General features: G+C 37.0%; 1 pseudogene; it reads right to left on the reverse strand.

Moving 5' to 3' along the window:
• Window positions 1–24,955, reverse strand: LOC146925614 (uncharacterized; annotated as a pseudogene).
• Between the last annotated feature and the right edge of the window lie 1,499 nt (window positions 24,956–26,454).

Genomic DNA, 26,454 nt, shown 5'->3' on the forward strand with positions numbered 1-26,454 from the left:
TTATAATATCATCTTTATTAAGTTGATCCTTAAGGTTTCGAAAATTAATTTCTTCTTTAAGAAAACATAATTGTTTTTCCTTTTTAAGTAAAATATCTTTTACTTCATTTAACATTTTAGTTTGGGGATCGGTAATAAATTCAAAAACTACTTTCTTATCTTTTAAAAAAGTAGTAATTCCCTTTTGATCAATATTATTGATAGGCATAATAGCGTTTAAAAAGGGAGTTCCTAATATTATTCTATGGGTTAAGTTTTTTATTAAAATAAAATGAGTTGGTAAACACACATTTTTATTACAAACATAGGTGTTAGTTAATTTATACTTAACTTGGAGTTTATTACCTCCAGCATGAGAAATAGATTGAGTAGTTTTCTCAAAATATTTAGTTGGGACAATTCCCTCTTGAATGCAGTTAAGATCTGCACCACTATCAATTAAAGCTATTTCATTTCAAGAATAAATTCTTTATTAATAACAAGAGTAATTTTAACAAACCATTTTTGGGAAGTTACTCTCTCTAAAAGGTTTAAATAACCCTTTTCATGGTTATCGTCAGAGGTAGAAGCAATTTCTTCTATAGAAATATTAGTGTTTTTACCCTTTTCTAAAACACTAATTCTTTGAGATAATATATTATTATCTCTTTTAATCTGAATAATTTCAGTTTTTAAGAGATTTATTTCTCCCTTTAAATCATTAGTAGAAACAGGACTTTCTTTAATATTGGATTGATGAAATCTGGATAAGACTTCACTTAATTGATAGGGCGCTTCTATAATTAGAGGCGTTTCCTTTTTAGAATTTTCTTTTATAAGGTATTCCATCATCTTCCTTCTCAGATTATCATCCGGAATTGATTCTAAAACCTTTAAAGTTTCATCTTGTTCTTTAGTAAGAACATTTAATCCATTCATTTCAACAATAGCTTTCCAATAATCACATTGGCAATCATCATTGCTATTGGAATTATCAGAATCAGAAGACGATTCATTAATAACTTCGATATTATTGTCTGAGGGATTATTATCAGATTCACTATCAGAACTGATAAGAAGAATCTTTTCTAATTGGAGACGAAGATTATCATCTTTAATTTCATTGAGAGCCTTTTTCGTCCAACATTGGTTGGCATAATGGCCAACTTTGCCACACTTATGGCAAGTTACTCCCAAATTTTTTGCTTTTCTTTTTCTACTATCCTTATTAGGATTCTTATCTTTATTTCTAGAAAAGTTTTTTCTATGTTTATGTCTTTTCTTATTAGAAGATTTATAGACTTCTTTATTATTTCTATGGGCTTTCTTACCAGAAATCTTATCTTTTCCCTTACCTTTATTAGGAGGGTTTCCTAGATCAAAAGCAAATTGTTCACAGAATTCACCTAATTGGTGTTTCTCTGTTAATCATTGTTTTTTCAATTGATTTTTCAACTTTAAGTCGTTACATAAAGTTAATCCTTCATTGATACATGTCCCAATAATTTGGCCATAAGTTAAATTTGGGTAGTTAATATTTACCCCGTCATTTTTATTTCTTAAGGATTGTCTAATCCTTTCAGCAAATAAGTAAGGAAGACCATCAATAAATTTTGATTTCCAATGATCGGCATTGGGGTTTTTTATTTGAAAAACTCTTGATAAAAAAGTATCTTTATACCATCTAAAATGAGTTAAAGATGGACATCTCAAATTTTGAAGAAGAGTACTTAATTTTTCAGCTATAGGAACATTAGCTCCTACAAAATGATGAAGAATAGCAAGGCTCAGAGTGTAGACTGCATCTTCTTCTTCAGTTTTAAAAGTAGTATTACTAGGACCTTCTACTTTAACAACTGTTTTCTTATGGTTTATAACCTCTAGTCTTTGATCTTCATTAAGATAATGGTCCCACCATCCTCTAAGTTGTCCAACAAACCCAGTTATAATAAATTGAGCTATAGACATATCACGGTTTGTTCGAACAAAATGTGTTTAACAATGAACCTTAAAGAGTTTTGATGATAACAAGGTATTAAAAATTGTAAATTGGACTAGCTAATATTTGTTCAAGTGTACAGGACCATAATTATAAAGTTACATCATCATTGGTTCTGAATGAGCAAATAAAGAGCAAAAGAAAATGAAGCTTAGATGATTCTGAAGGCAAAGCGCTCCTGAAGTCAAGCTGCTCCTGAAGAAATAGCGCACCTGAAGTAAAGCTGCTCCTGAAGAATAGTGCTTCTGAAGACAAGAGGTCCAGAAGCCACATCATCAGAAGCTGCACCATCAGAAGCTGCAGAAGTTGCTTCATCAGAAGCTGCATCATCAGAAGCTGCATCATCAGAAGCTGCCTCATCAGAAGTCATTTCACCAGAAGCTGAATCTGAACTGGATTTGCAAAAGATTCAAGAATTGAAGAATTATCAATGCAAAAGCTGTCTATTGGATTCGAAAACACAAACAAAGGATTAGTGGAGTTTTGCAACGGTCATTTCAAAGGTGTTTGAAGGCTTGTGCTTGCAATTTGGACGAAAGCGTTGACATTGTACTTTGTACGAATTGTACAACCACGTTCTCCACTACTCTGTTTTGTGTCCACGCTTCAAGACAAGAAAACAGCTCCAGAATACGGTCTCGCCTGCATATATGTTCCTTTGGATAAGGAATGGATTTCAAATTGGTTCTTCGTAGGACAACAACCAAATCAGGCAAAAGATCATTGGTGAAAGATCAAGCTTCAACAACGACTCTTTGGTGTGCTGGCAATTTCACAACGTCTCTTTCACACCTCTATATAAAGGAGTGAAGACCTAGAGATTTGGTAATGCAAGAACGCTGAACGAAAGACTCATAACATTTTTACAAGTGCCAAACCTCTGCTGAAATTGTTCTGCATTCACTTAGAATTTCTGTGTCTCAAAGTCATATCTTAGAAATTCTTAAGTCCATTGAGTCTGTATCTGATTTGTATTGTGAGCACCTCTGATTGTATATCAAGTGTTCAACCTTAAACAATTTTCTGTGTAATTTTGTTTAGTTAGGAAGTCTCTTGCAGTTGTGCTTGAGCAGGAAGTCTCTTGATTGTGTTCTTGAGCAAAGGAAGTCTCTTGCTTGTGTGCTTGAGAATTGGAAGTCTCTTGCTTGTGTGCTTGAGCATTTGTAATCAGATATTACTCATAGTGAAATCTCCTTGGAAGTGCAAGGGGGACTGGACTACTTCCGGATTGTGGAAGGAACCAGTATAATTGCTTTGTGTCGTTCTTCTTCTCTCTCTCTGTTTTATTCCGCTGCATTTAGATTCTGATTATCACTTCAGAAGCTGTCTCACTTAGCTTCTGATCAGTGTGTTCAGTTTTTAGGAGAAACGAAGAATTTTTCAAAACACAATTCAACCCCCCTTCTTGTGTTTTTCTCACCTTCAATTGGTATCTAGAGCCTTGGTCTGTTGTGTAACACTTAACCGTGCAACAGTCAAAGATCTGAGAAAAACATGTCTACTCCTCCTCCTACTGGTCCTAGTGATACTAGCTATAAAAATGTCTCACATGATTATAGTGATAGTAAGAAAACCAGTGTTGGAAAAGTTCCAAAGTTCAATGGAGATGCTGAAGAGTTCTCTTGGTGGAAGACCAACTTTTACAGTTACATCATGAGCCTAGATGAAGAATTATGGGACATTCTGGAAGATGGTGTTGGTGATTTAGTCCTTGATGAAGAAGGAGCTGCTGTGGATAGAAAGAAACATACTCCAGAACTGAGGAAACTTTACAAGAAGCATCATATTATCAGAGGAGCCCTTGTCACTGCCATACCCAAAGCAGAGTATATGAAGATGAGTGACAAATCCACTGCTAAAGCTATGTTTGCCTCTCTCTGTTCAAATTATGAAGGGAGCAAGAAGGTCAAAGAAGCAAAGGCTCTCTTGCTTGTACATCAGTATGAGTTATTCAAGATGAAGGATGATGAAACTATTGAGGAAATGTACTCAAGGTTTCAAACCTTAGTTTCTAGGCTACAGATTCTAAAGAAGAGCTATGTTGCTTCTGATCATGTAAGCAAGATACTCAGAAGCTTACCTGCCAGATGGAGACCATAGGTGACTGCCATTGAGGAAGCTAAAGATTTAAACACTTTAAGTGTCGAAGATCTTGTTAGTTCTCTCAAAGTTCATGAGTTAAGTCTTAATGAACATGAGTCTACTAAGAAGAGTAAATCAATAGCTCTTCCATCCAAAGGCAAGTCATCAAAAGCTCTCAAAGTAGTTGAATCTGAAGAGGAAGAACAGTCAAGTTCAGATTCTGAACCAGATGCTGCTGAAATGGCCATGCTCTCAAACAGACTTCAATATCTGGCCAAGAAAAACAGAAAGTTTCTCTCCAGAAGGGGTAACTCCAGAAGCTCAAAGAAAGAAGATCAGAAGGGATGCTTCAACTGTAAGAAGCCTGGACACTTCATTGCTGAATGCCCTGATCTTCAAAGAGAAAAGTCAAAGGACAAGTCAAAGAGGTCTACATTCAAACCAAGCAAACTCAAGAAGCAGATTAAGCAGAGTTTAATGGCAACCTGGGATGATTTGGGTAGTGAATCTGGATCTGATAAAGAGGAAGCTGATGAAGATGCAAAGGTAGCTGTTGGGTTGGTAGCAACAGCAACTTCAGAAGCTGGATCAGATTCAGACTCAGAAGATGAAAACGAGGTATATTCCAAAATTCCCAGAGATGAACTTGTTGAGTCACTTAAAGAACTTCTTACACATTTTGAAGTAAGAACCAATGAGTTGAAGGATTTAAAAGAAAAATATGCTGATTTGGTACAACAGCAAAAATCAACTCTATTGGATCTGAAAGCTTCTGAACAAGGACTTAGAGGCTTTGACTTCATGTGCAAAACATATGAAGATCAGCTCAGGTTCTTATGTCAGAAGCTACAAGAAAAGTGTAATGAAAAACCTTTAAGTAACCATGAAATTGCTCTTGAAGACTTTATTATATCTGGCATTGACAGAAGCAGAGTAGCTTCTATGATTTATAGCATTTACAAGAACAATGGCAGAGGAATTGGTTTTCCAGAAGTGAAACTTGAGAAAACCAATCTAAAATCTTGTTGTGAATGCATCAAGGAAGGTCTGAAAACATTCTTTGTACCAGAAGGGGCTGAGTTGGAAACTGTCGTTCAATCAGAACCTGAAGCTTCTAGTCCTAAGGCTAAGATTACTTCAAAGCCAAAGAACTCTAAGTCAAAGGCTATGATCAAATCTGATTCCAAGACTTCAAAGGTCAGGATCCTGAAAAGACCAGAACCTATTCCTCAGAGTCTGGTGGAACCAAAATCTGGGGTTCTGAAGTCTAAGTTTCAGAAGAAGACAGTTACTGCTTCCGAAGTACCAAAACCTAAGGTGATGGTTAATCAGAAGCAACCCAACTCACAGCACAAGGTACAAGAAGTGAAGAGTAAAGCCTTAAGTACTAACCTTCCAGGACCCATAGAACAATGGGTACCTAAATCTAAAAATGTCAATGATGCAGGTATGTCTAAGAGCAGTGCCAAAGCAAAGATCATGGTACCTAGACAGTGGTTGCTCAAGACACATGATAGGAGACAAGTCTATGTTCCTCAGCCTAACAATGAAAGAGGGAGGAAATGTGAAATTTGGAGGCAACCAGTCAGGCAAGATCATAGGTACAGGAACTATTGGTAATTCCTCTACCTCAATTAATAATGTATGGTTGGTAGATGGTCTTGAACATAACCTTTTGAGCATTAGTCAATTTTGTGATAATGGTTATGATGTGCTTTTTGAAAAACCCAACTGTACAATAATCAACAAGGAAGACAAATCCATTGTGTTCAAGGGAAAGAGAGTTGACAATGTCTATAAAATCAATTTTTCTGAACTGGCTGATCAGAAGGTGGTTTGCCTACTATCAGTGAATGATAAGAAATGGATGTGGCACAGAAGGTTGAGACATGCTAACTGGAGGTTAATCTCTAAGCTTAGTAAGTTACAACTTGTGAAAGGGCTACCAGACATTGACTATCATTCAGATGCACTCTGTGGTGCATGTCAGAGAGGGAAAATTGTGAAATCATCTTTTAAAACCAAAGACATTGTTTCAACCTCAAGACCTTTAGAATTACTCCATATTGATTTATTTGGACCAGTGAGTACTGCATCCTTATATGGAAGTAAATATGGATTAGTCATTGTTGATGATTACAACAGATGGACTTGGGTGAAATTCATAAAGAGTAAAGATGTTGCGTGTGATGTATTCAGTAGCTTCTGCACTCAAATTCAATCTGAAAAAGAATCAAAAATTTTGAAAGTCAGAAGTGATCATGGTGGAGAATTTGAAAATGAGCCATTTGAAGCTTTTTGTGAAAAACATGGAATTTTCCATGAATTCTCTTCTCCTAGAACACCACAACAAAATGGGGTTGTAGAGAGAAAGAATAGAACTTTACAAGAAATGGCCAGAACCATGATTCATGAAAACAATTTACCAAAACATTTTTGGGCAGAAGCAGTGAATACAGCATGCTATGTTCAAAACAGGATCTATATCAGACCTATTTTGGAGAAAACAGCATATGAACTCTTTAAAGGAAGAAAACCAAATATCTCTTACTTTCATCAATTTGGATGTACATGTTACATTCTGAACAACAAGCTCTACCTAAAGAAATTTGATGCCAAGGCCCAAAGAGGAATCTTTTTAGGTTACTCTGAAAGGTCAAAGGCATACAGAGTGTATAATTCAGAAACACTCTGTGTTGAAGAATCTATGCACGTTAAATTTGATGACAAGGAGCTTGAAGATAAAACTTCAAAGCAAGGTGAAAGTTTTGCAGAGATACAGGTTCCTGAAGCTACTCCAGAACCTGATCAGATAGCTGAGTCTGAAGATAGTCCAGAAGCTGAACCCACATCAGAAGCACAAGATGAAGCTGCTTCTGATGAAGCACAAGATGGCTCACATCAAGCAGATCCTCCCAGAAACACATTCAAACACAAGTCTTCACATCCTGAGGAGCTAATCATTGGAAACAAAGATAGTCCAAGAAGAACAAGATCACATTTCAGACAAGTGGAGTCAATGATCGGACTAATCTCAATGATTGAACCTACAACAGTTGATGAAGCACTTTCAGATGATGGATGGATCCTAGCTATGCAAGAAGAGTTGAATCAATTTCAAAGAAATGATGTGTGGGATCTGGTACCCAAACCTCAGCACAAGAACATTATTGGAACAAAATGGGTATTCAGAAACAAGCTGAATGAGCAAGGTGAAGTAACAAGAAACAAAGCCAGGCTTGTTGCACAAGGATATAGTCAACAAGAAGGCATTGATTACACTGAAACGTTTGCTCCAGTTGCAAGATTGGAAGCAATCAGGTTACTTCTTTCCTATGCAGTTAATCATGGCATAATATTATATCAAATGGATGTCAAGAGTGCATTTCTAAATGGTGTCATAGAAGAAGAAGTGTATGTCAAGCAACCTCCTGGATTTGAGGATATTAAATATCCTGACCATGTTTTTAAACTGAAGAAATCACTATATGGCTTGAAACAAGCTCCCAGAGCTTGGTATGATAGACTAAGTAATTTCTTAATCAAAAATGATTTTAAAAGAGGACAGGTTGATACTACACTCTTCAGAAGGACCCTTGGGAAAGATATTCTTGTTGTGCAAATATATGTTGATGATATAATATTTGGTTCTACTAATGCATCTCTTTGCAAGGAATTTTCTGAGTTAATGCAGGATGAATTTGAAATGAGCATGATGGGAGAGCTGAAGTTCTTCCTTGGCATTCAAATCAATCAATGCAAAGATGGAGTCTATGTTCATCAATCAAAGTACACAAAGGAGCTTCTGAAGAAGTTCAAACTTGAAGATTGTAAAGTGATGAACACTCCAATGCACCCTACGTGCAACTTAAGCAAAGAAGATGAAGGAGCTAAAGTAGATCAGAAGCTGTATAGAGGTATGATTGGTTCTTTGTTATACCTCACTGCATCTAGGCCAGATATTTTATTCAGTGTATGCTTGTGTGCAAGATTCCAATCAGATCCTAGAGAATCTCATATGACTGCTGTCAAGAGAATCTTCAGGTATTTGAAAGGAACAACTAATCTTGGACTCCTTTATAGGAAATCCTTAGATTATAAGCTAATTGGATTCTGTGATGCTGATTATGCTGGTGATAGGATTGAAAGAAAGTCAACCAGTGGCAATTGTCAATTTCTGGGTGATAATCTTATATCCTGGGCTAGCAAAAGACAAACAACTATTGCTATGTCTACAGCAGAAGCAGAATACATTTCAGCTGCAAGTTGTTGTACACAACTACTCTGGATGAAACATCAGTTGGAAGATTATCAGATAACTGCTAACAGTATTCCCATTTATTGTGATAATACTGCTGCTATTTGTTTGTCTAAAAATCCAATTTTGCATTCAAGAGCTAAGCACATTGAAATCAAACACCATTTTATCAGAGATTATGTTCAAAAAGGAATTTTAGATATACAATTCATTGATACTGAAAATCAATGGGCTGATATATTTACTAAGCCTTTAACTGTTGAAAGATTTGATTTTATAAAGAAAAATTTGAACATGCATTACGTGTCTGATTAGATGTTTGCTTGCTCCTGAATAGGATTTTTGGTTCTGAAGTTAGTTCAGAAGCAGTAGTCCATCAGAAGCTCTTTATTGAGGTTCTGAGGAAAACTCGCTTCTGATGACGTCAGCATCTGAAGTCCAGAAGCTGGATTTATTGCTTCTGAATAGTTGAATTAGTGGAAACGTTGGGAGTTACTTTTTAAAAGTAACTTCTGGCCCACTAACTTGGTAGTTACTCTGTGAAATTCTTACGTGGCCTGTATGTGTTGGTGTATAACTAAAAAGGGCAATGATGATTTTAGCTTTGAAAGTACTTTTCACGCGCCCCCAATTTTGTCATTAATGTTATGTTTGTTTGTCTCTTTTGAATTGCAATCGTTTTACTTTTAACACTTTGACAATTCACACATTACTCACTCACAACAAACACATTTGCTCTCAAACCTCTTGCGAAGTAAGCGCATTCTCTCAACCTTAGAACCCTAAAATCTTCATCTTCTTCAAATCTTCGTCTATCATCAAATGGCATCATCAAGTTCGCAACGAGAAGATTCAGTATCTACTTCACGAATGGTCCCTGAATATGACTACAGAGGAAGAAACATGAAATTGGAAGAATGGGATTTACAAGTTCAGATAGAGAATCCAGTGGATTTTGATTCTCTGGATTTTCATAAGTGTTGGATCAGAAGCTACTTTGAAGAGCAAGGACTCATGCATTACTTCAAAATGTTGAATGGACCAACATACGAAGCTCTGGTTAGACACTTCTGGGTAAGAGCAAAATTTTACAACAGAGCAGCATCCCTAGCTGAGGAGAGTCAGATGGTGTTAATGTATCCTGAATTAGAAGGGAAAACAAGAGAAGAAATGGCTCTTGCGCCGTTTGTTGAAGATGAAATCAGATCAAGTATTTGCGGTATTCCAGTAAGAATTACTCAATGGCAGATAGAAGCTGTTCTTAAGGTTGAAGCGTCTGGATATTACTCTGGAATTGATCTTTCAAGTGCTGCTGAACAACGCATTTGGAAGGAAAGAGCTAACTTGGTTATATACAATTCTGAAAAGGAGAAGAAATATGCTGAATTAAACATGGAAACCAAGATGCTTCTGAAGATTCAGAATGAGGATTTGTTTCCATGTGGTGATAATGAGAAACCAAATTTGGCTCAGAAGGTCTTTCTCCAGCACCTCATCAAGAAGGAAAAGGTGAATGTGCCCAAATACATGTTCAAGTACTTGGTAGAGTGTCTGAAACAGAGTCAGCTGCATGATAAACCAAGGCCCTGGGTTCCTTATGGAAGACTCTTATCAGAGATATTCTATCAAGGAGGTGTCTTGGACAGTTTAAGCAGAGCTCAAGGCTATACAGATCAGATGCTGGATACAAAAACTGGAGCATTCATAAATGCTCAAACTCTCAAGAACATGAAGCTGATCAGCAAGGTCACCAAACTTAGAACTGATCTAAGTGAATCTCATGTCGTGTCTGATCTTATGAGGGATTTTCCACCCATCTGCAAACAGGATCCTATTGAAGTACAGATGAGGTACATCAAGGAACACTATGTGGCAACCAAAGAGGTCATCAGGTTGGATGAGGTACCTGAGAAAATGTATGGTGGTACTGTGCCTCTGTAAAAAAGCAGAAGTGTTAAGAGGAAAATGACCAAAGAAGAGTATCTGAAGGTTGAAGAATCTGCTAAGAAGGCAAGACCTGCTTCTGTCAAGCTTAAGATTAGTGGTTCTGCAATGCCATCAATTGAAGAGGTAGCTGAAGACAACAACTCTTGTGCAGTCCTAAATTCTGGTATTGCCCCTGTACAACCAGCTATACCAAAGAGGAAGAGGAAGCCAGCCTTGAGGAGGACCAAGGATTTTCCTCATATCACTTTGACAGCTCAAGCTGCTTCTGATTGGGAGTTAAAGGAGTTACAAGGGAAGAAGGCAGCAGCTGAAAAAGTCTTGAAAATTGCTGCTGAGCTACAAGAGTCTGTAGTTTCAGAAGCCAAGCAACTGTTGCTGATGACCAGTGAGTCTGCTAAAGAGGATTCTGATCCTGAACCCGAGAAGGTAATTAATATATCATCAGATTCCGCATCCTCGTCATTATCAGATTCTGATGATTCTGATGATGATATACCCTTAGCTCAACTTTTTCAAAAACCAGTAAAAAGCCAGTCAACATCAACCAAAACCAACAAAAAGCCCTCTCAGTCAACTACTTATGAACCAGTTGGTCACATAATTAATGAGAAGTTGGCTGAAATGGCTGAGCAGAGAGAAAGAGTCATTGATACTATCTTTCGTCTTAACCCTCAACCCCTTAACATTCAACCTCTCAACATGATTCCTCCAGAAAATGTTGAGTCTACCTCAGAAAAGGCCTCTGAAACAACTTCAGAAGCAGCTGCTTCTGAAAATGTTGTTTCAGAAAACCCCCATCAACAAACACCTGAACCACATAAACCCACAACACCCCCACAATCACCAATAGCTACCATTGACCCCCAACTCAACACTCAAACATCAACTTCACCACAACAACCACCAACTGAAATTGAACACTCCCCAGAACCAACTCCCATGGATGTTGACAACTCTCAAGTCAATGTTCAAGCCTCAACCTCTACCGCACACATTGCTTCTGACCAGCCCTCATCTTCAAACACACAAACACACCTTACCATTCCAGTTCCTAACCCTGTTCAAGATCTGGAAATCAGTGATTCTGATCTTGAAACCCTTGAACAACCACCCACAAACATCCTGGAATCTGGATATATTCATTCTGAGCTTCTCACAATCCTTAGTCAAATGCATAATCTGGTGGATCAAAGAAGGTTAATTGATCTCACCAACGCATATGAAGACTCCTGGGCATCACTTCAGAACCGGGCAACTGAGCTAACTGAAAGCATAAGGGCTAAGTGCATCAGAAGCAAGGAAGCTTCTGTCAGGAAGTTAATGGAGCATCTGAAGCAGAATCTCAAAGTAAGAAGTTCTACACTGCTCCTGGCAAACCAGCCTTTCTTCTCAAAAAAGGACTATTTGACCAGAGAAGCAAGGTTGTGTAAGCTTCTGAAGAAACAGATGGCACAGCAGCAGCAAGAAGCTAGAGAAAGGGAAAAGGCTCTTCTCCAGAGGCAACAACAGCTTGAAGAACTGTTGCAGAAGAAAATTGAAGAAATGGAGAAGATGAAGAAACAACAACAAACCAACCCTTAGTTGCACACCTTTGTGTTATTTTTGTTTGTTGTTTGTTTTAAATTCTTGGTCCTTGCTTCTGAAACCATCTTGTTTTATTTTTCTATGCTTCTGAATGCTTAAATGATTCTGACTGCTTAGCTGCTTCTGATAATTGGATATTCATGTTCATATACTTTGGTCTGATTTATTTAGTTAATTTCTTAAGTATACTCTCTCATGTTTGAGTTTTTCTCAAATCTTTTTGTCTTTTATGCTTATTTTTATCTCATTTTATTTGATAATGACAAAAGGGGGAGTATATGTGACAAGTATTTAAAGGCTCTGAGCCCCATTAACATTAATGGCATTTGAAATTTTTGAAAAACTTCTATCATTTTTTTTACCTTATTGGTATAAGCTATGAACGAACGAAGAAGTATCAAAATTCAAGTAAAATTAATTGAACCATTCTTCTTATCCATAAGTTAATTCTTTCAATGATTCAATTTTTTTTAAGCTCTGATATTTTTATTGTGCGAAAAATGAATTTAATTAACCTGGATAGAACTTAGGGGGAGCTTACAAACCTCACCTTAAAGACTATCAGACTCAGGGGGAGTTTGAGCTTACAAACCTCAGACTCTGAGCTTACAAACCTCAGAACCCCAAAGTCAACTTGTTAATTAGATTAACAACAATTGATCAATTTTAAATACTTTTGTTTGTCATCATCAAAAAGGGGGAGATTGTTGGAACAAAATGTGTTTAACAATGAACCTTAAAGAGTTTTGATGATAACAAGGTATTAAAAATTGTAAATTGGACTAGCTAATATTTGTTCAAGTGTACAGGACCATAATTATAAAGTTACATCATCATTGGTTCTGAATGAGCAAATAAAGAGCAAAAGAAAATGAAGCTTAGATGATTCTGAAGGCAAAGCGCTCCTGAAGTCAAGCTGCTCCTGAAGAAATAGCGCTCCTGAAGTAAAGCTGCTCCTGAAGAATAGTGCTTCTGAAGACAAGAGGTCCAGAAGCCACATCATCAGAAGCTGCACCATCAGAAGCTGCAGAAGTTGCTTCATCAGAAGCTGCATCATCAGAAGCTGCCTCATCAGAAGTCATTTCACCAGAAGCTGAATCTGAACTGGATTTGCAAAAGATTCAAGAATTGAAGAATTATCAATGCAAAAGCTGTCTATTGGATTCGAAAACACAAACAAAGGATTAGTGGAGTTTTGCAACGGTCATTTCAAAGGTGTTTGAAGGCTTGTGCTTGCAATTTGGACGAAAGCGTTGACATTGTACTTTGTACGAATTGTACAACCACGTTCTCCACTACTCTGTTTTGTGTCCACGCTTCAAGACAAGAAAACAGCTCCAGAATACGGTCTCGCCTGCATATATGTTCCTTTGGATAAGGAATGGATTTCAAATTGGTTCTTCGTAGGACAACAACCAAATCAGGCAAAAGATCATTGGTGAAAGATCAAGCTTCAACAACGACTCTTTGGTGTGCTGGCAATTTCACAACGTCTCTTTCACACCTCTATATAAAGGAGTGAAGACCTAGAGATTTGGTAATGCAAGAACGCTGAACGAAAGACTCATAACATTTTTACAAGTGCCAAACCTCTGCTGAAATTGTTCTGCATTCACTTAGAATTTCTGTGTCTCAAAGTCATATCTTAGAAATTCTTAAGTCCATTGAGTCTGTATCTGATTTGTATCGTGAGCACCTCTGATTGTATATCAAGTGTTCAACCTTAAACAATTTTCTGTGTAATTTTGTTTAGTTAGGAAGTCTCTTGCAGTTGTGCTTGAGCAGGAAGTCTCTTGATTGTGTTCTTGAGCAAAGGAAGTCTCTTGCTTGTGTGCTTGAGAATTGGAAGTCTCTTGCTTGTGTGCTTGAGCATTTGTAATCAGATATTACTCATAGTGAAATCTCCTTGGAAGTGCAAGGGGGACTGGACTACTTCCGGATTGTGGAAGGAACCAGTATAATTGCTTTGTGTCGTTCTTCTTCTCTCTCTCTGTTTTATTCCGCTGCATTTAGATTCTGATTATCACTTCAGAAGCTGTCTCACTTAGCTTCTGATCAGTGTGTTCAGTTTTTAGGAGAAACGAAGAATTTTTCAAAACACAATTCAACCCCCCTTCTTGTGTTTTTCTCACCTTCAATTGGTATCTAGAGCCTTGGTCTGTTGTGTAACACTTAACCGTGCAACAGTCAAAGATCTGAGAAAAACATGTCTACTCCTCCTCCTACTGGTCCTAGTGATACTAGCTATAAAAATGTCTCACATGATTATAGTGATAGTAAGAAAACCAGTGTTGGAAAAGTTCCAAAGTTCAATGGAGATGCTGAAGAGTTCTCTTGGTGGAAGACCAACTTTTACAGTTACATCATGAGCCTAGATGAAGAATTATGGGACATTCTGGAAGATGGTGTTGGTGATTTAGTCCTTGATGAAGAAGGAGCTGCTGTGGATAGAAAGAAACATACTCCAGAACTGAGGAAACTTTACAAGAAGCATCATATTATCAGAGGAGCCCTTGTCACTGCCATACCCAAAGCAGAGTATATGAAGATGAGTGACAAATCCACTGCTAAAGCTATGTTTGCCTCTCTCTGTTCAAATTATGAAGGGAGCAAGAAGGTCAAAGAAGCAAAGGCTCTCTTGCTTGTACATCAGTATGAGTTATTCAAGATGAAGGATGATGAAACTATTGAGGAAATGTACTCAAGGTTTCAAACCTTAGTTTCTAGGCTACAGATTCTAAAGAAGAGCTATGTTGCTTCTGATCATGTAAGCAAGATACTCAGAAGCTTACCTGCCAGATGGAGACCATAGGTGACTGCCATTGAGGAAGCTAAAGATTTAAACACTTTAAGTGTCGAAGATCTTGTTAGTTCTCTCAAAGTTCATGAGTTAAGTCTTAATGAACATGAGTCTACTAAGAAGAGTAAATCAATAGCTCTTCCATCCAAAGGCAAGTCATCAAAAGCTCTCAAAGTAGTTGAATCTGAAGAGGAAGAACAGTCAAGTTCAGATTCTGAACCAGATGCTGCTGAAATGGCCATGCTCTCAAACAGACTTCAATATCTGGCCAAGAAAAACAGAAAGTTTCTCTCCAGAAGGGGTAACTCCAGAAGCTCAAAGAAAGAAGATCAGAAGGGATGCTTCAACTGTAAGAAGCCTGGACACTTCATTGCTGAATGCCCTGATCTTCAAAGAGAAAAGTCAAAGGACAAGTCAAAGAGGTCTACATTCAAACCAAGCAAACTCAAGAAGCAGATTAAGCAGAGTTTAATGGCAACCTGGGATGATTTGGGTAGTGAATCTGGATCTGATAAAGAGGAAGCTGATGAAGATGCAAAGGTAGCTGTTGGGTTGGTAGCAACAGCAACTTCAGAAGCTGGATCAGATTCAGACTCAGAAGATGAAAACGAGGTATATTCCAAAATTCCCAGAGATGAACTTGTTGAGTCACTTAAAGAACTTCTTACACATTTTGAAGTAAGAACCAATGAGTTGAAGGATTTAAAAGAAAAATATGCTGATTTGGTACAACAGCAAAAATCAACTCTATTGGATCTGAAAGCTTCTGAACAAGGACTTAGAGGCTTTGACTTCATGTGCAAAACATATGAAGATCAGCTCAGGTTCTTATGTCAGAAGCTACAAGAAAAGTGTAATGAAAAACCTTTAAGTAACCATGAAATTGCTCTTGAAGACTTTATTATATCTGGCATTGACAGAAGCAGAGTAGCTTCTATGATTTATAGCATTTACAAGAACAATGGCAGAGGAATTGGTTTTCCAGAAGTGAAACTTGAGAAAACCAATCTAAAATCTTGTTGTGAATGCATCAAGGAAGGTCTGAAAACATTCTTTGTACCAGAAGGGGCTGAGTTGGAAACTGTCGTTCAATCAGAACCTGAAGCTTCTAGTCCTAAGGCTAAGATTACTTCAAAGCCAAAGAACTCTAAGTCAAAGGCTATGATCAAATCTGATTCCAAGACTTCAAAGGTCAGGATCCTGAAAAGACCAGAACCTATTCCTCAGAGTCTGGTGGAACCAAAATCTGGGGTTCTGAAGTCTAAGTTTCAGAAGAAGACAGTTACTGCTTCCGAAGTACCAAAACCTAAGGTGATGGTTAATCAGAAGCAACCCAACTCACAGCACAAGGTACAAGAAGTGAAGAGTAAAGCCTTAAGTACTAACCTTCCAGGACCCATAGAACAATGGGTACCTAAATCTAAAAATGTCAATGATGCAGGTATGTCTAAGAGCAGTGCCAAAGCAAAGATCATGGTACCTAGACAGTGGTTGCTCAAGACACATGATAGGAGACAAGTCTATGTTCCTCAGCCTAACAATGAAAGAGGGAGGAAATGTGAAATTTGGAGGCAACCAGTCAGGCAAGATCATAGGTACAGGAACTATTGGTAATTCCTCTACCTCAATTAATAATGTATGGTTGGTAGATGGTCTTGAACATAACCTTTTGAGCATTAGTCAATTTTGTGATAATGGTTATGATGTGCTTTTTGAAAAACCCAACTGTACAATAATCAACAAGGAAGACAAATCCATTGTGTTCAAGGGAAAGAGAGTTGACAATGTCTATAAAATCAATTTTTCTGAACTGGCTGATCAGAAGGTGGTTTGCCTACTATCAGTGAATGATAAGAAATGGATGTGGCACAGAAGGTTGGGACATGCTAACTGGAGGTTAATCTCTAAGCTTAGTAAGTTACAACTTGTGAAAGGGCTACCAGACATTGACTATCATTCAGATGCACTCTGTGGTGCATGTCAGAGAGGGAAAATTGTGAAATCATCTTTTAAAACCAAAGACATTGTTTCAACCTCAAGACCTTTAGAATTACTCCATATTGATATATTTGGACCAGTGAGTACTGCATCCTTATATGGAAGTAAATATGGATTAGTCATTGTTGATGATTACAGCAGATGGACTTGGGTGAAATTCATAAAGAGTAAAGATGTTGCGTGTGATGTATTCAGTAGCTTCTGCACTCAAATTCAATCTGAAAAAGAATCAAAAATTTTGAAAGTCAGAAGTGATCATGGTGGAGAATTTGAAAATGAGCCATTTGAAGCTTTTTGTGAAAAACATGGAATTTTCCATGAATTCTCTTCTCCTAGAACACCACAACAAAATGGGGTTGTAGAGAGAAAGAATAGAACTTTACAAGAAATGGCCAGAACCATGATTCATGAAAACAATTTACCAAAACATTTTTGGGCAGAAGCAGTGAATACAGCATGCTATGTTCAAAACAGGATCTATATCAGACCTATTTTGGAGAAAACAGCATATGAACTCTTTAAAGGAAGAAAACCAAATATCTCTTACTTTCATCAATTTGGATGTACATGTTACATTCTGAACAACAAGCTCTACCTAAAGAAATTTGATGCCAAGGCCCAAAGAGGAATCTTTTTAGGTTACTCTGAAAGGTCAAAGGCATACAGAGTGTATAATTCAGAAACACTCTGTGTTGAAGAATCTATGCACGTTAAATTTGATGACAAGGAGTTTGAAGATAAAACTTCAAAGCAAGGTGAAAGTTTTGCAGAGATACAGGTTCCTGAAGCTACTCCAGAACCTGATCAGATAGCTGAGTCTGAAGATAGTCCAGAAGCTGAACCCACATCAGAAGCACAAGATGAAGCTGCTTCTGATGAAGCACAAGATGGCTCACATCAAGCAGATCCTCCCAGAAACACATTCAAACACAAGTCTTCACATCCTGAGGAGCTAATCATTGGAAACAAAGATAGTCCAAGAAGAACAAGATCACATTTCAGACAAGTGGAGTCAATGATCGGACTAATCTCAATGATTGAACCTACAACAGTTGATGAAGCACTTTCAGATGATGGATGGATCCTAGCTATGCAAGAAGAGTTGAATCAATTTCAAAGAAATGATGTGTGGGATCTGGTACCCAAACCTCAGCACAAGAACATTATTGGAACAAAATGGGTATTCAGAAACAAGCTGAATGAGCAAGGTGAAGTAACAAGAAACAAAGCCAGGCTTGTTGCACAAGGATATAGTCAACAAGAAGGCATTGATTACACTGAAACGTTTGCTCCAGTTGCAAGATTGGAAGCAATCAGGTTACTTCTTTCCTATGCAGTTAATCATGGCATAATATTATATCAAATGGATGTCAAGAGTGCATTTCTAAATGGTGTCATAGAAGAAGAAGTGTATGTCAAGCAACCTCCTGGATTTGAGGATATTAAATATCCTGACCATGTTTTTAAACTGAAGAAATCACTATATGGCTTGAAACAAGCTCCCAGAGCTTGGTATGATAGACTAAGTAATTTCTTAATCAAAAATGATTTTAAAAGAGGACAGGTTGATACTACACTCTTCAGAAGGACCCTTGGGAAAGATATTCTTGTTGTGCAAATATATGTTGATGATATAATATTTGGTTCTACTAATGCATCTCTTTGCAAGGAATTTTCTGAGTTAATGCAGGATGAATTTGAAATGAGCATGATGGGAGAGCTGAAGTTCTTCCTTGGCATTCAAATCAATCAATGCAAAGATGGAGTCTATGTTCATCAATCAAAGTACACAAAGGAGCTTCTGAAGAAGTTCAAACTTGAAGATTGTAAAGTGATGAACACTCCAATGCACCCTACGTGCAACTTAAGCAAAGAAGATGAAGGAGCTAAAGTAGATCAGAAGCTGTATAGAGGTATGATTGGTTCTTTGTTATACCTCACTGCATCTAGGCCAGATATTTTATTCAGTGTATGCTTGTGTGCAAGATTCCAATCAGATCCTAGAGAATCTCATATGACTGCTGTCAAGAGAATCTTCAGGTATTTGAAAGGAACAACTAATCTTGGACTCCTTTATAGGAAATCCTTAGATTATAAGCTAATTGGATTCTGTGATGCTGATTATGCTGGTGATAGGATTGAAAGAAAGTCAACCAGTGGCAATTGTCAATTTCTGGGTGATAATCTTATATCCTGGGCTAGCAAAAGACAAACAACTATTGCTATGTCTACAGCAGAAGCAGAATACATTTCAGCTGCAAGTTGTTGTACACAACTACTCTGGATGAAACATCAGTTGGAAGATTATCAGATAACTGCTAACAGTATTCCCATTTATTGTGATAATACTGCTGCTATTTGTTTGTCTAAAAATCTAATTTTGCATTCAAGAGCTAAGCACATTGAAATCAAACACCATTTTATCAGAGATTATGTTCAAAAAGGAATTTTAGATATACAATTCATTGATACTGAAAATCAATGGGCTGATATATTTACTAAGCCTTTAACTGTTGAAAGATTTGATTTTATAAAGAAAAATTTGAACATGCATTACGTGTCTGATTAGATGTTTGCTTGCTCCTGAATAGGATTTTTGGTTCTGAAGTTAGTTCAGAAGCAGTAGTCCATCAGAAGCTCTTTATTGAGGTTCTGAGGAAAACTCGCTTCTGATGACGTCAGCATCTGAAGTCCAGAAGCTGGATTTATTGCTTCTGAATAGTTGAATTAGTGGAAACGTTGGGAGTTACTTTTTAAAAGTAACTTCTGGCCCACTAACTTGGTAGTTACTCTGTGAAATTCTTACGTGGCCTGTATGTGTTGGTGTATAACTAAAAAGGGCAATGATGATTTTAGCTTTGAAAGTACTTTTCACGCGCCCCCAATTTTGTCATTAATGTTATGTTTGTTTGTCTCTTTTGAATTGCAATCGTTTTACTTTTAACACTTTGACAATTCACACATTACTCACTCACAACAAACACATTTGCTCTCAAACCTCTTGCGAAGTAAGCGCATTCTCTCAACCTTAGAACCCTAAAATCTTCATCTTCTTCAAATCTTCGTCTATCATCAAATGGCATCATCAAGTTCGCAACGAGAAGATTCAGTATCTACTTCACGAATGGTCCCTGAATATGACTACAGAGGAAGAAACATGAAATTGGAAGAATGGGATTTACAAGTTCAGATAGAGAATCCAGTGGATTTTGATTCTCTGGATTTTCATAAGTGTTGGATCAGAAGCTACTTTGAAGAGCAAGGACTCATGCATTACTTCAAAATGTTGAATGGACCAACATACGAAGCTCTGGTTAGACACTTCTGGGTAAGAGCAAAATTTTACAACAGAGCAGCATCCCTAGCTGAGGAGAGTCAGATGGTGTTAATGTATCCTGAATTAGAAGGGAAAACAAGAGAAGAAATGGCTCTTGCGCCGTTTGTTGAAGATGAAATCAGATCAAGTATTTGCGGTATTCCAGTAAGAATTACTCAATGGCAGATAGAAGCTGTTCTTAAGGTTGAAGCGTCTGGATATTACTCTGGAATTGATCTTTCAAGTGCTGCTGAACAACGCATTTGGAAGGAAAGAGCTAACTTGGTTATATACAATTCTGAAAAGGAGAAGAAATATGCTGAATTAAACATGGAAACCAAGATGCTTCTGAAGATTCAGAATGAGGATTTGTTTCCATGTGGTGATAATGAGAAACCAAATTTGGCTCAGAAGGTCTTTCTCCAGCACCTCATCAAGAAGGAAAAGGTGAATGTGCCCAAATACATGTTCAAGTACTTGGTAGAGTGTCTGAAACAGAGTCAGCTGCAGGATAAACCAAGGCCCTGGGTTCCTTATGGAAGACTCTTATCAGAGATATTCTATCAAGGAGGTGTCTTGGACAGTTTAAGCAGAGCTCAAGGCTATACAGATCAGATGCTGGATACAAAAACTGGAGCATTCATAAATGCTCAAACTCTCAAGAACATGAAGCTGATCAGCAAGGTCACCAAACTTAGAACTGATCTAAGTGAATCTCATGTCGTGTCTGATCTTATGAGGGATTTTCCACCCATCTGCAAACAGGATCCTATTGAAGTACAGATGAGGTACATCAAGGAACACTATGTGGCAACCAAAGAGGTCATCAGGTTGGATGAGGTACCTGAGAAAATGTATGGTGGTACTGTGCCTCTGGAAAAAAGCAGAAGTGTTAAGAGGAAAATGACCAAAGAAGAGTATCTGAAGGTTGAAGAATCTGCTAAGAAGGCAAGACCTGCTTCTGTCAAGCTTAAGATTAGTGGTTCTGCAATGCCATCAATTGAAGAGGTAGCTGAAGACAACAACTCTTGTGCAGTCCTAAATTCTGGTATTGCCCCTGTACAACCAGCTATACCAAAGAGGAAGAGGAAGCCAGCCTTGAGGAGGACCAAGGATTTTCCTCATATCACTTTGACAGCTCAAGCTGCTTCTGATTGGGAGTTAAAGGAGTTACAAGGGAAGAAGGCAGCAGCTGAAAAAGTCTTGAAAATTGCTGCTGAGCTACAAGAGTCTGTAGTTTCAGAAGCCAAGCAACTGTTGCTGATGACCAGTGAGTCTGCTAAAGAGGATTCTGATCCTGAACCCGAGAAGGTAATTAATATATCATCAGATTCCGCATCCTCGTCATTATCAGATTCTGATGATTCTGATGATGATATACCCTTAGCTCAACTTTTTCAAAAACCAGTAAAAAGCCAGTCAACATCAACCAAAACCAACAAAAAGCCCTCTCAGTCAACTACTTATGAACCAGTTGGTCACATAATTAATGAGAAGTTGGCTGAAATGGCTGAGCAGAGAGAAAGAGTCATTGATACTATCTTTCGTCTTAACCCTCAACCCCTTAACATTCAACCTCTCAACATGATTCCTCCAGAAAATGTTGAGTCTACCTCAGAAAAGGCCTCTGAAACAACTTCAGAAGCAGCTGCTTCTGAAAATGTTGTTTCAGAAAACCCCCATCAACAAACACCTGAACCACATAAACCCACAACACCCCCACAATCACCAATAGCTACCATTGACCCCCAACTCAACACTCAAACATCAACTTCACCACAACAACCACCAACTGAAATTGAACACTCCCCAGAACCAACTCCCATGGATGTTGACAACTCTCAAGTCAATGTTCAAGCCTCAACCTCTACCGCACACATTGCTTCTGACCAGCCCTCATCTTCAAACACACAAACACACCTTACCATTCCAGTTCCTAACCCTGTTCAAGATCTGGAAATCAGTGATTCTGATCTTGAAACCCTTGAACAACCACCCACAAACATCCTGGAATCTGGATATATTCATTCTGAGCTTCTCACAATCCTTAGTCAAATGCATAATCTGGTGGATCAAAGAAGGTTAATTGATCTCACCAACGCATATGAAGACTCCTGGGCATCACTTCAGAACCGGGCAACTGAGCTAACTGAAAGCATAAGGGCTAAGTGCATCAGAAGCAAGGAAGCTTCTGTCAGGAAGTTAATGGAGCATCTGAAGCAGAATCTCAAAGTAAGAAGTTCTACACTGCTCCTGGCAAACCAGCCTTTCTTCTCAAAAAAGGACTATTTGACTAGAGAAGCAAGGTTGTGTAAGCTTCTGAAGAAACAGATGGCACAGCAGCAGCAAGAAGCTAGAGAAAGGGAAAAGGCTCTTCTCCAGAGGCAACAACAGCTTGAAGAACTGTTGCAGAAGAAAATTGAAGAAATGGAGAAGATGAAGAAACAACAACAAACCAACCCTTAGTTGCACACCTTTGTGTTATTTTTGTTTGTTGTTTGTTTTAAATTCTTGGTCCTTGCTTCTGAAACCATCTTGTTTTATTTTTCTATGCTTCTGAATGCTTAAATGATTCTGACTGCTTAGCTGCTTCTGATAATTGGATATTCATGTTCATATACTTTGGTCTGATTTATTTAGTTAATTTCTTAAGTATACTCTCTCATGTTTGAGTTTTTCTCAAATCTTTTTGTCTTTTATGCTTATTTTTATCTCATTTTATTTGATAATGACAAAAGGGGGAGTATATGTGACAAGTATTTAAAGGCTCTGAGCCCCATTAACATTAATGGCATTTGAAATTTTTGAAAAACTTCTATCATTTTTTTTACCTTATTGGTATAAGCTATGAACGAACGAAGAAGTATCAAAATTCAAGTAAAATTAATTGAACCATTCTTCTTATCCATAAGTTAATTCTTTCAATGATTCAATTTTTTTTAAGCTCTGATATTTTTATTGTGCGAAAAATGAATTTACTTAACCTGGATAGAACTTAGGGGGAGCTTACAAACCTCACCTTAAAGACTATCAGACTCAGGGGGAGTTTGAGCTTACAAACCTCAGACTCTGAGCTTACAAACCTCAGAACCCCAAAGTCAACTTGTTAATTAGATTAACAACAATTGATCAATTTTAAATACTTTTGTTTGTCATCATCAAAAAGGGGGAGATTATTGGAACAAAATGTGTTTAACAATGAACCTTAAAGAGTTTTGATGATAACAAGGTATTAAAAATTGTAAATTGGACTAGCTAATATTTGTTCAAGTGTACAGGACCATAATTATAAAGTTACATCATCATTGGTTCTGAATGAGCAAATAAAGAGCAAAAGAAAATGAAGCTTAGATGATTCTGAAGGCAAAGCGCTCCTGAAGTCAAGCTGCTCCTGAAGAAATAGCGCTCCTGAAGTAAAGCTGCTCCTGAAGAATAGTGCTTCTGAAGACAAGAGGTCCAGAAGCCACATCATCAGAAGCTGCACCATCAGAAGCTGCAGAACTTGCTTCATCAGAAGCTGCATCATCAGAAGCTGCATCATCAGAAGCTGCCTCATCAGAAGTCATTTCACCAGAAGCTGAATCTGAACTGGATTTGCAAAAGATTCAAGAATTGAAGAATTATCAATGCAAAAGCTGTCTATTGGATTCGAAAACACAAACAAAGGATTAGTGGAGTTTTGCAACGGTCATTTCAAAGGTGTTTGAAGGCTTGTGCTTGCAATTTGGACGAAAGCGTTGACATTGTACTTTGTACGAATTGTACAACCACGTTCTCCACTACTCTGTTTTGTGTCCACGCTTCAAGACAAGAAAACAGCTCCAGAATACGGTCTCGCCTGCATATATGTTCCTTTGGATAAGGAATGGATTTCAAATTGGTTCTTCGTAGGACAACAACCAAATCAGGCAAAAGATCATTGGTGAAAGATCAAGCTTCAACAACGACTCTTTGGTGTGCTAGCAATTTCACAACGTCTCTTTCACACCTCTATATAAAGGAGTGAAGACCTAAAGATTTGGTAATGCAAGAACGCTGAACGAAAGACTCATAACATTTTTACAAGTGCCAAACCTCTGCTGAAATTGTTCTGCATTCACTTAGAATTTCTGTGTCTCAAAGTCATATCTTTGAAATTCTTAAGTCCATTGAGTCTGTATCTGATTTGTATTGTGAGCACCTCTGATTGTATATCAAGTGTTCAACCTTAAACAATTTTCTGTGTAATTTTGTTTAGTTAGGAAGTCTCTTGCAGTTGTGCTTGAGCAGGAAGTCTCTTGATTGTGTTCTTGAGCAAAGGAAGTCTCTTGCTTGTGTGCTTGAGCATTTGTAATCAGATATTACTCATAGTGAAATCTCCTTGGAAGTGCAAGGGGGACTGGACTACTTCCGGATTGTGGAAGGAACCAGTATAATTGCTTTGTGTCGTTCTTCTTCTCTCTCTCTGTTTTATTCCGCTGCATTTAGATTCTGATTATCACTTCAGAAGCTGTCTCACTTAGCTTCTGATCAGTGTGTTCAGTTTTTAGGAGAAACGAAGAATTTTTCAAAACACAATTCAACCCCCCTTTTTGTGTTTTTCTCACCTTCACGGTTTCCCTGTTGTTTACAAACAGTGGAATACATAATCATACGATGTATAACATCAATAATTTGTTTCTCATTTAAACCATCTATATTCCATTTATAAATGGATTTTCCAGAATAAGAAGTTTGATAAAAGTCCTTTTCTTCAAAAAGAACATCTTGAGGTGTGGGCCTCTTATAATAATATTGCTCTACAGATCTAGAGTTGTAAATAGGGTTTATTTCGGCAGCATCTATGTCTTGATCTTTGAACATAGCAGTTAATTGGTCTATATTTCCAATTTCACTCTCATTATCATTACTCTCAGTATCATCAGAAATTTCCTTTTCAGATATAGTGCTAAGTTTAAGCTGATTAAGCTTTTGTTCAAGTATTTTAACAAATTCATCAGAATCATTATCCATTTTAAAACCTTCTATATTAATAGGTGGTTGAACCATAGGAGTTTCAATCAAAGATGTCGAAGAACTAGAAACATCAACAGATTTATTATCTGTTATGTGTTTTTCAAAAAGATTTTTTAAATTAATTAATTCTTTTTCCATAGAAATAAGTTGATCTCCTAAGCGAGTAAGAAAAGCATTCGCATAGTTTTGAGATCTAATTATAGGATTCAAATCTTGAAGAGTAATTTGATTATCACTAATTTTTTTACAAATATAGGCAGTGGACTCAATGTTTTGTCCTAAATTTGTACATTGCTCAGGAGGAAAAATAGATTCAACAATTTCACCATTAGATAAATTCCAAGATCTTGATTTTAAGACTAAAATCTCATTATTCATTTTTTCTAAAAAAATAGTTTAGAAACCATTTAACAAAAGGAATATAGTCCCTTTTCATACTAAGATCATGATAAAAATCTTGTTTTATCTGGGCTAATTCCCAGGGTTGAAAGGTTTTGAAAAACCATTTTCTAAATTTATTATATCTTGGCATTTCAAACTCATCATTAATAAGTTTTCTAAAATCACTTCCTGGTGTACAATCCATAAAAACATTATTGTTGTGGGAGATGATAACTTATCTCAGATTGAGTAGGTGATGTCCTACTTGTGGTATGTTGACTATAAATACCTTGAGGAATTTTATTTTCACTAATAATTATATTCTCAACAGATTCTAACTCTTCTTTTATTTGAGAAGAGGATGCTCTCGACATATTACTAGGTGCGGTATGAAAATCGTTATTATCATATCTAGAAGATAAACTTCTAGGAATTGAAGATAGACTTCTAGGAATTGTTAAACTACGACGAGGATTAAATTTTACTTCTATATCCCCTTCAGTGGTTTGAATTATTTGATCTATATCCTTATTAAGGATAGGTTCAGGTTCAACCTCTTGTTGAAGATCCCAAGTCTCAGGGAAAGTTATTTCATCCCATCTAATCATTCTATTAGTAGCAATATTAGAAGTGAGAAGATTGGTCTGAACTAACGTTGTTTTTCCAGGAAAACTAATATTATCAGTTTTAACCCTAGGATTTAAGGTATTTAAAACTTTATAATGAACTCTGTAACAGATAGCCATAATTTCACTACCTGGTTTAAAATTATATCCACTAGTGTGAATTTTTAATTGCATAGCATCATAAAGATTTTTGTCAGTCATAGACAAGGTTATATTAGGAAAAATATGAAAATAAACTGGTCCATGACAAAGACTAGTTTCAATTAAAGCTGTTAGAGAGGATTTAAAATCTTTACTTCTTCCATCTCTAACATAAGCCATTAGGCTAGCGTTTAGACCTAACAAAGTTAAAGGTTTAAAAGCTACCTGAATTAGTCCAATATGGATGTAATTATAATTTTTGTAAGATTTTAAATCTTTTTCTCTGATTAAATTAATTTCCTTATTTTCATCAGACACTTGAATATTTTGTTCAATAGTTTTAACAGC

The sequence above is a fragment of the Medicago sativa genome, chromosome 5, assembly GCF_051527215.1.
Source record: "Medicago sativa cultivar Bolivia chromosome 5, Bolivia_mono, whole genome shotgun sequence".
Classification (NCBI taxonomy): Eukaryota; Viridiplantae; Streptophyta; class Magnoliopsida; order Fabales; family Fabaceae; genus Medicago; species Medicago sativa.